The sequence below is a fragment of the Arachis ipaensis genome, chromosome B06 (assembly GCF_000816755.2).
Source record: "Arachis ipaensis cultivar K30076 chromosome B06, Araip1.1, whole genome shotgun sequence".
Classification (NCBI taxonomy): domain Eukaryota; kingdom Viridiplantae; phylum Streptophyta; class Magnoliopsida; order Fabales; family Fabaceae; genus Arachis; species Arachis ipaensis.
Genome location: NC_029790.2, coordinates 111,082,540 through 111,091,058, shown reverse-complemented (window position 1 = coordinate 111,091,058; position 8,519 = coordinate 111,082,540). Strand labels below are relative to the sequence as shown.

Here is an 8,519-nt window from a genome sequence, read left to right as displayed (position 1 = left end):
GAGGTAAATTCTTAAATAACAATCGGTTATTTAATAACGTATGTGTTTTGTTTTAAACTTGAGGAGTTGTGAATAAATTTATTTGATAATTTGATTGATGATCTAGTTGGCTCCGACTCCGATCTGCAACGGATTAATTATTGACTTGTCAGATTAGAGATATCGTGAATAATATATATATATATATATATTTGCTACAAAGGGAACACATTACTTTTAAGAATGACTATTTAAGTGACATTATTTTAAAATATTAATGAGACAAATTTACTAAAGTTATATAACATTTACATTCAATTTACATATAATTATTATGATAAATCAAATACTTTGTGCATTATTTGTTCGTTTTAATTATCAAAACATGTTATCTTTCTATTTAATTAGTAGAACGATCACCTAATTATGTTAGTTTATTAGACTCGTTGGCCGTTGATATATCATATCATATATTGATTTATGTATTTTTGTTTTTTTGGATCGTCATGAAAATTTCCTTATTCTCATGTAATTTTTTTTTTTCCGTTGACATACCATGTAAATGAAGTTCTCATATGATGTTGTCTCCTTGGATTCGGCTAGCCTTCTTCTCCTTCTTGATTAGCTCCTTTTTAAAATATGTTACTGCCGCTTTTTCATCACTAAATAAATGTCATCTTTAATTGAGTTTTCATTCTCCAAATTTTGAGAATTTCATCTTCGAACTCTATATTCTCTCCTTCGCTGCTATAGTTTTGCCCCAAACTAGTCTTATTCTTTTTCTTAGTAAAAAACTATCTTACTTCTCATTTTGTAAAATTTTTTTATGATTCTCTTTTTGTTTCTAGAACTATTCGCATTTGCTTTCTTATCCTTTAAACATATACCAAATTTTATATATACTCTCAATAGTCTTTTAGGTCTCATCGATTCATACTCTCTTTTTTTTTCAAAAGCAACAGCAGCCGCACAACCAGCACCACTACCATTCCAGCCGATTTACCAACTTGTTCTGTAGCTCTTTTGGATAATAGAACGCACAGGGCATCGCAATAAACGATGCTATGAGTATCTGAAGAAGCTGGTGAGTAATAGGAACCTGTAAAATCCAGTCAATTATAATTAATTAAATAATAAATTAAATAGGAGCAAATATGATTAGAAAATCTAACAATCGGAATCATATAATTTAAATATGATATTTGGATTTAGTAATTTTTTCTGAGTCGGAAAACATAGTTTTCTGCGTAAAAACGCGCATTGGAGTTTTGACCAGCAGTACCGGCTGAGATTTGTCTGATAGAAAATTTGATTATAAGTAAATAAGGCTAAGAAATTATGATTTATTATTAGGACAGGTAGAAATATTTAAAATGCGATTTAAAACTCTAATCTTAAAGGTTTTGGCCCAAAGTTGGGCCAACGGACTAAACCAAGTAATTTGGGCCCAAGTGGACCCAGACCTAGCATATATAAGCCTTAACTTAAAGCCATTCAGCCACCATAACTCACATTTAGTGTGTTTGGTTCGATGGCATGCAGGCGTAAGTACATACAATTTTTTAATTTTACGTTTGTTAATATTAAGTTTATGCATTTTTATGTGTTTGTTAATATTAGGTTTTTTCTCTGCTAGGTTTGCACCAAACCCCAATGCTTGCACACAGAAGATCTCCGACGTCATTAAGTCGATGTATGACCACCCGTGGCCAACTTACACACAGATCCCAACTTAGACCAGAGATCAATGATTTTAGAAGTGGACAGTAAGAACCCAATAATGTTGAATTAATTAACTGTATTTGAACTGTATTTTATTCCGACTAACTAATGTTAGTGAATCACTTTGTGCGGTTGAAACTCATATGGGATGCGGAGCATAATCTCATGATCAGGAAGATCTAAGACCACCAGACAGCTAAACATTTTCAGCATATGTTGAGCAATGTTCGTAAGGAGTGCGACCACCTAACGTCCTGGATCTGTCCAGCCATCAAGAAGGAACTGGAGGCCTATTTTACTCATAATGAGGGGTTCAAGCATCGCTGTCTAACGAACGTCGCTAACAGGGCTTCGCTCAGGGTTGTCGAAGTATACATGTGGGTCAGCGACCTTCATGAAGATGAAGAGCAGAGTGGTAAGAATTTTGTCATTCTTTAATATTTTAGTAGTTACTTGAATTAGTTATTTAATTTGTTCATTTATTTTATTAGTTGATATATTACTTTGTAATCTAAGTTGTTGGACCGTGAGGCAACACTGGTGAAGACCGTTAAGTATACCCATACTTTGAAGACCAACAAGGAGAGATTTGCAGACGAGCAGTCAGTAGCCCATTATGTGAGTTTAAATTAATCCTAAGTTTCAAATTTATTTGGTTTAAAGTCAATTATTCAACTGTTATCCTAATCATGATGTGTGTGACACAGGAGGATTATACGCAGAGGTTGGAGGCTGTCACCTAGCAATCTCAACCACCTAGTGGGAACGATGAAACCAACTCCGAGACCTCAGTGGTAGATCCTGATAGGATTTGGCACGAGATTGCCTCTGAACCCCACAAGAATCGCTGCTTCAGGTTGGCATCGTACATCGCCAGTGGTCTTCTCTCCTCCGCATTAGCGGTTTCCTCTGCCTCTACCTCTGCCACCAGCCCTGCCGATTGATGAGCGGATAATTTATACGCTTTTTGGCACTGTTTTTAGGTAGTTTTTAGTATGATTTAGTTAGTTTTTACTAAGTTTTTATTAGTTTTTATGCAAAATTCACATTTCTTGACTTTACTATGAGTGTGTGTTTTTCTGTGATTTCAGATATTTTCTGGCTGAAATTGAGGGACCTGAGCAAAAATCTAATTCAGAGGCTGAAAAAGGACTGCAGATGCTGTTGGATTCTGACCTCCCTGCACTCGAAATGGATTTTCTGGAGTTACAGAAACCCAATTGGTGCGCTTTTAATTGCGTTGGAAACTAGAAATCCTGGGATTTCCAGCAATATATAATAGTCCATACTTTTCCCGAGTTTTGATGATGCAAACTGGCGTTTAAACACCAACTTCCTGCCCTATTCTGGCGTTAAACGCCAGAACTGAGTTACAAGCTAAAGTTAAACGCCCAAACCGGCACCAAAGCTGGCGTTTAACTCCAAGAAAAGTCTCTACATGTGAAAGCTTCAATGCTCAGCCCAAGCACACACCAAGTGGGCCTGAAAGTGAATTTCTGCATCATTTACTCATTTATGTTAATCCTAGATACTAGTTTAGTATAAAAACTACTTTTATAGATTTATTTTATGTCTTTTGACCATCTAATGTTCCTATTTTGACTATTGTACACGTTTGGAGGCTGGCCTCACGGCCATGCCTAGACCTTTCACTTATGTATTTTCAACGGTGGAGTTTCTACGCCCCATAGATTAAAGTGTGGAGCTCTACTGTTCATCATGAATTAATGCGAAGTACTATTATTTTTCTATTCAATTCAAGCTTATTCTTATTCCAAGATATTCACTCGCAATTCAACCTGATGAATGTGATGATCCGTGACACTCATCATCATTCTCACCTATGAACGCGTGCCTGACAACCACTTCCATTCTATCTACAATAGCTTGAGCGTGTATCTCTTAGCCTCCATTCCGAAAGATCGGAGTCTTCGTGGTATAAGCTAGAATCAATTGGCAGCATTCTTGAGATCCGAAAAGTCTAAACCTTGTCTGTGGTATTCCGAGTAGGATCTGGGATGGGATGACTGTGACGAGCTTCAAACTTACGAGTGTTGGGCGTAGTGACAGACGCAAAAGGATCAATGGATCCTATTCCAACATGAGTGAGAACCGACAGATGATTAGTCGTGCGATGACAACGCACTTGGACCATTTTCATTGAGAGGACGGACGGTAGCCATTGACAACGGTGATTCCCCAACATACAGGTTGCCATGGAAAGGAGTATGAATGATTGAATGAAGACAGTAAGAAAGTAGAGATTCAGAAGGAGCAAAGCACCTCCATACGCTTATCTGAAATTCTCACCAATGAATTACATAAGTATTTCTATCTTGTTTTATATTTTATTTATATTTTAATTATCAAAACCTCATAACCATTTGAATCTGCCTGACTGAGATTTACAAGATGACCATAGCTTGCTTTAAGCCGACAATCTCTGTGGGATCGACCCTTACTCACGTAAGGTTTATTACTTGGACGACCCGGTGCACTTGCTGGTTAGTTTTGCAGAGTTGTGAAAAAGAATTGAGATTATGAATGTGCATACCAAGTTTTTGGCGCCGTTGAGATCACAATTTCGTGCACCAAGTTTTTGGCGCCGTTGCTGGGGATTGTTCGAGTTTGGACAACTGACGGTTCATCTTGTTGCTCAGATTAGGTAATTTTATTTTAATTTTAAGTTTTTTGTTTTTATTATTTTTATTTTCAAAAAAGTTTCAAAAAAAAAAATAAAGTATTCTATGACTTCAGAATTTTTAAGAATGAATTCTAGAGTTTCATGATGATCTGTTGAAGTCTGGCTGGCTGTGAAGCCATGTCTAATCTTTTGGACTGAGGTTTCAACTTATCATCACAAGAGCTTGTTGATTTCTATCAATCTTGCTGTTGTATGTAATGTTCTGCTGAAGCTTGGTTGGCCATTGGCCATGTCTAGTGTTTTGGACCGAAGCTTTCACTGAAAGCTTGGCTGACTAGTAAGCCATGTCTAATTCCTGGACTGGAGCTTTAAATTAACATTGCATGATTCCTGGAATTCTCATTAAGACTTTTGAATTCCTTATTTTTTTTCCTTTTCCAATTAATTTTCGAAAAAATAAAAAAATTTTATAAAATCATAAAAACCAAAAAATTTGTGTTTCATCTTTGAGTAGGGTGTCAAATTTTAAATTTGGTATCAATTGCATATTTTTAATTTTCATTAAAATTTTCGAAAACTCATGGAATTTTTCTTCATAATCTTCAAGTTGTTCTTGATGATTTTCCTTATTTGATCTTTGCATTTTCTTGTTTTGTGTCTTTTCTTGTTTTTCATATGCATTTTCAATTTGTTAGTGTCTAAACATTGAAAATTTCTAAGTTTGGTATTTTGCATGTTTTTCTTTTCTTAAAAATTTTCAAAAATAAGTTCTTGGTGTTCATCTTGACATTCAAAGTGTTCTTGGTGTTCATCTTGATATTCAAAGTGTTCTTACATGCATCATGTGTTTTGATCTTGAATTCTCATGTTTTGAGTCATTTTTATATTTTTCTCTCTCCTCATTAAAAATAAAAAATAAAAAAAAAATTTCCTTATTCTGCTCATAATTTTCGAAAATTTGGTTTGATTTAGTCAAAAGTTTTAAAAATCTAGTTGTTTCTTATGAGTCAAGTCAAATTTTCAATTTAAAAATCCTATCTTTTCAAAACTTTTTCAAAAATCAAATCTTTTTCATTTTCTATAGATATTTTCGAAAACTTTTAAAAATTGATTTTCAAAATATTTTTCTTATTTTTATTTCATATTTTCGAAATTACTGCTAACAATTAATGTGATTGATTCAAAAAATTTTTAAGTTTGTTACTTGCCTAGTAAGAAAGGTTCAATCTTTAAATTTTAGAATCATATCTTTTTGTTTCTTGTTATTCAAGTAATTAACTTTAATTTTAAAAATTAAATCTTTTTAAATTTCTTTTTCAAATCTTTTTCAAAATGAATTTCAATCATATCTTTTTCAAAACTTAATTTCAAAATCTTTTCTAACCTCTTATCTTTTCTAACTTCCTATCTTTTCAAATTTGATTTTCAAATCTTTTTCAATTAACTACTTGACTTTTTGGTTTGTTTTTAAAAGTTTTCTATTTCAACCATATCTTTTTCAAAACCACCTAACTAATTTTCTCTCTCTAATTTTCGAAAACTCCTCCTAACTTTTTCAAAATTTATTTTAATTAACTAATTGTTTTAAATTTTAATTTAATTTTATTTCTCTTTTTAATTTTTGAATAATAACCAATAATTAAAATAAAAACAAAAATATTTTTCTTTTATTTTAATTTAAATTTCGAATTTTTCTCTTCTCCTTCTTCTATTCTTCTCTTCTACTCACATAAGGGAATCTTTATACTGTGACATAGAGGATTCTATATTTTCTTTGTTCTTTTTTTTTCATATGAGTAGAAACGGGGATAAAGACATTCTTATTGAAGCTGATCCTGAACCTGAAAGGACTCTTAAGAGGAAACTAAGACAACCCTCTGGAGAGGACCTGACAGAAATTTTCGAAAAAGAAGGAGACATGGTCGAACCCAACAACAATGGTGGAGATGCAAGGAAGATGCTTGGTGGTTTTATTGTACCCTCTTCTAACTTCTATGGAAGAAGAATCTCAATTCCTGCCATTGGAGCAAACAACTTTAAGCTTAAGCTTCAATTAGGTTCTCTAATGCAACAGAATTGCAAGTTTCATGGACGTCCATTGGAAGATCCTCATCAGTTCTTAGCTGAATTCTTTCAAATCTGTGACACTGTCAAGACCAATGGAGTTGATCCCGAGGTCTACAGGCTTATGCTTTTCCCTTTTGCTGTAAGAGACAGAGCTAGAACATGGTTGGATTCACAACCTAAGGAAAGCCTGAACTCTTGAAAAAAGCTGGTCAGTGCTTTCCTGGCCAAATTCTTTCCACCTCAAAAGATGAGCAAGCTTATAGTGGAAATCCAAACCTTCAGACAGAAGGAAGGTGAGTCCCTCTATGAAGTTTGGGAAAGATATAAGCAATTGATCAAAAGGTGTCCTACTGACATGCTTCCAGAATGGAGCATCATATGTATATTCTATGATGGTCTGTCTGAGTTGTCAAAAATGTCATTGGACCATTCTACAGGAGGATCTCTTCATCTGAAAACCCTTGCAGAAGCTCAGGAACTCATTAAAATGGTTGCAAATAACCAGTTCATGTACACCTCTGAGAGAAATCCTGTGAACAATGGGACGCCTCAGAAGAAGGGAGTTCTTGAAATTGATACTCTGAATGCCATATTGGCTCAGAAAAAAATATTGACTCAGCAAGTCAATATGATTTCTCAGAGTCTGAATGGATTGCAAGCTGCATCCAACAGTACTAAAGAAGCATCTTCTGAAGAAGAAGCTTATGATCCTGAGAACCCTGCAATGGCAGAGGTAAATTACATGGGAGAACTCTATGGAAACACCTATAATCCTTCATGGAAAAATCATCCAAATTTCTCATGGAAGGACCAACAGAAGCCTCAACAAGGCTTCAATAATAATGGTGGAAGAAATAGGTTTAGCAATAGCAAGCCTTTTCCATCATCTTCTCAGCAACAGACAGAAAATTCTGAACAGAGCCATTCTGGCCTGGCAACCATAGTCTCTGATCTATCCAAGACCACACTAAGTTTCATGAATGAAACAAGGTCCTCCATTAGAAATTTGGAGGCACAGATGGGTCTGCTGAGTAAAAAGATTACTGAAACTCCTCCCAGTACTCTCCCAAGCAATACAGAAGAAAATCCCAAGAGAGAGTGCAAAGCCATAACCATGACCAACATGGCCGAACCTGGAGAGAGTGAGGAGGACGTGAGTCCCAGTGAGAAAAGCCTCATGGGACGTCCTCTGGATAGAAAGGAGTTTCCCTTTGAGGAACCAAAGGAATCTGAGGCTCATACAGAGACCATAGAGATTCCATTGAACTTTCTTCTGCCATTCATGAGCTCTGATGAATATTCCTCCTCTGAAGAGGATGAAGACATTACTGAAGAGCAAGTTGCTAAATATCTAGGAGCAATCATGAAGTTATTTAAAACTCAAGGTTCTCCTTCTGTAACCATGAAGAGGAAGCATGAAAAGCTTCTCTCAATACAGAGTCAAACAAAACCCCCACATTTAAACTCTAAGTTTGGTATTGGGAGGCCACAACCAAACTCTAAGTTTGGTGTTGAGAGGCCCCAACCTTGCTCTGATTATCTGTGAGGCTCCATGAGAGCTCACTATCAAGCTATTGACATTAAAAAAGCACTTATTGGGAGGCAACCCAATGTTATTTAATTATATCTATTTATTTTCCATTGTTATTTTATGTTTTCTGTAGGTTGATGATCATGTGAAGTCACAAAAACAACTGAAAAATCAAAAACAAAATGAGAAACAACATTAAAAATAGCACACCATGGAGGATAAGCTTACTGGCGTTTAAACGCCAGTAAGAAGCATCAGACTGGCGTTTAACGCCAGAAAGAAGCATCAAGCTGGCGTTAAACGCTAGAAACAGGCTACAGTCTGGCGTTAAACGCTAGAAACAGGCTACAACTTGGCGTTAAACGCCAGAAACAAGCAGCAGTCTGGCGTTAAACGCCAAGATTGCACTCTAAAGGCATTTACACGCCTAAATAGAGCAGGGATGATAAGTCCTTGACCCCTTAGGATCTGTGGACCCCACAGGATTCCCACATACCCCACCTCTCTCTCTCTCTCTCCCACCTTTTCATAACACTCTTACCCAAATACCCTTCACCAATCACCTCCATCACCCTT

General features: G+C 35.5%; 1 long non-coding RNA gene across 2 annotated transcripts; it reads left to right on the top strand.

Moving 5' to 3' along the window:
• Positions 456-2,845, top strand: LOC110264119. Of its 2 annotated transcripts, XR_002349850.1 has the most exons (6): positions 457-1,063; positions 1,616-1,745; positions 1,817-2,116; positions 2,218-2,319; positions 2,409-2,684; positions 2,793-2,845. It is a non-coding gene; the product is annotated as an uncharacterized LOC110264119 (long non-coding RNA). The 2 variants fall into 2 exon arrangements; XR_002349849.1 differs by having other exon boundaries at positions 456-1,063; positions 1,616-2,116.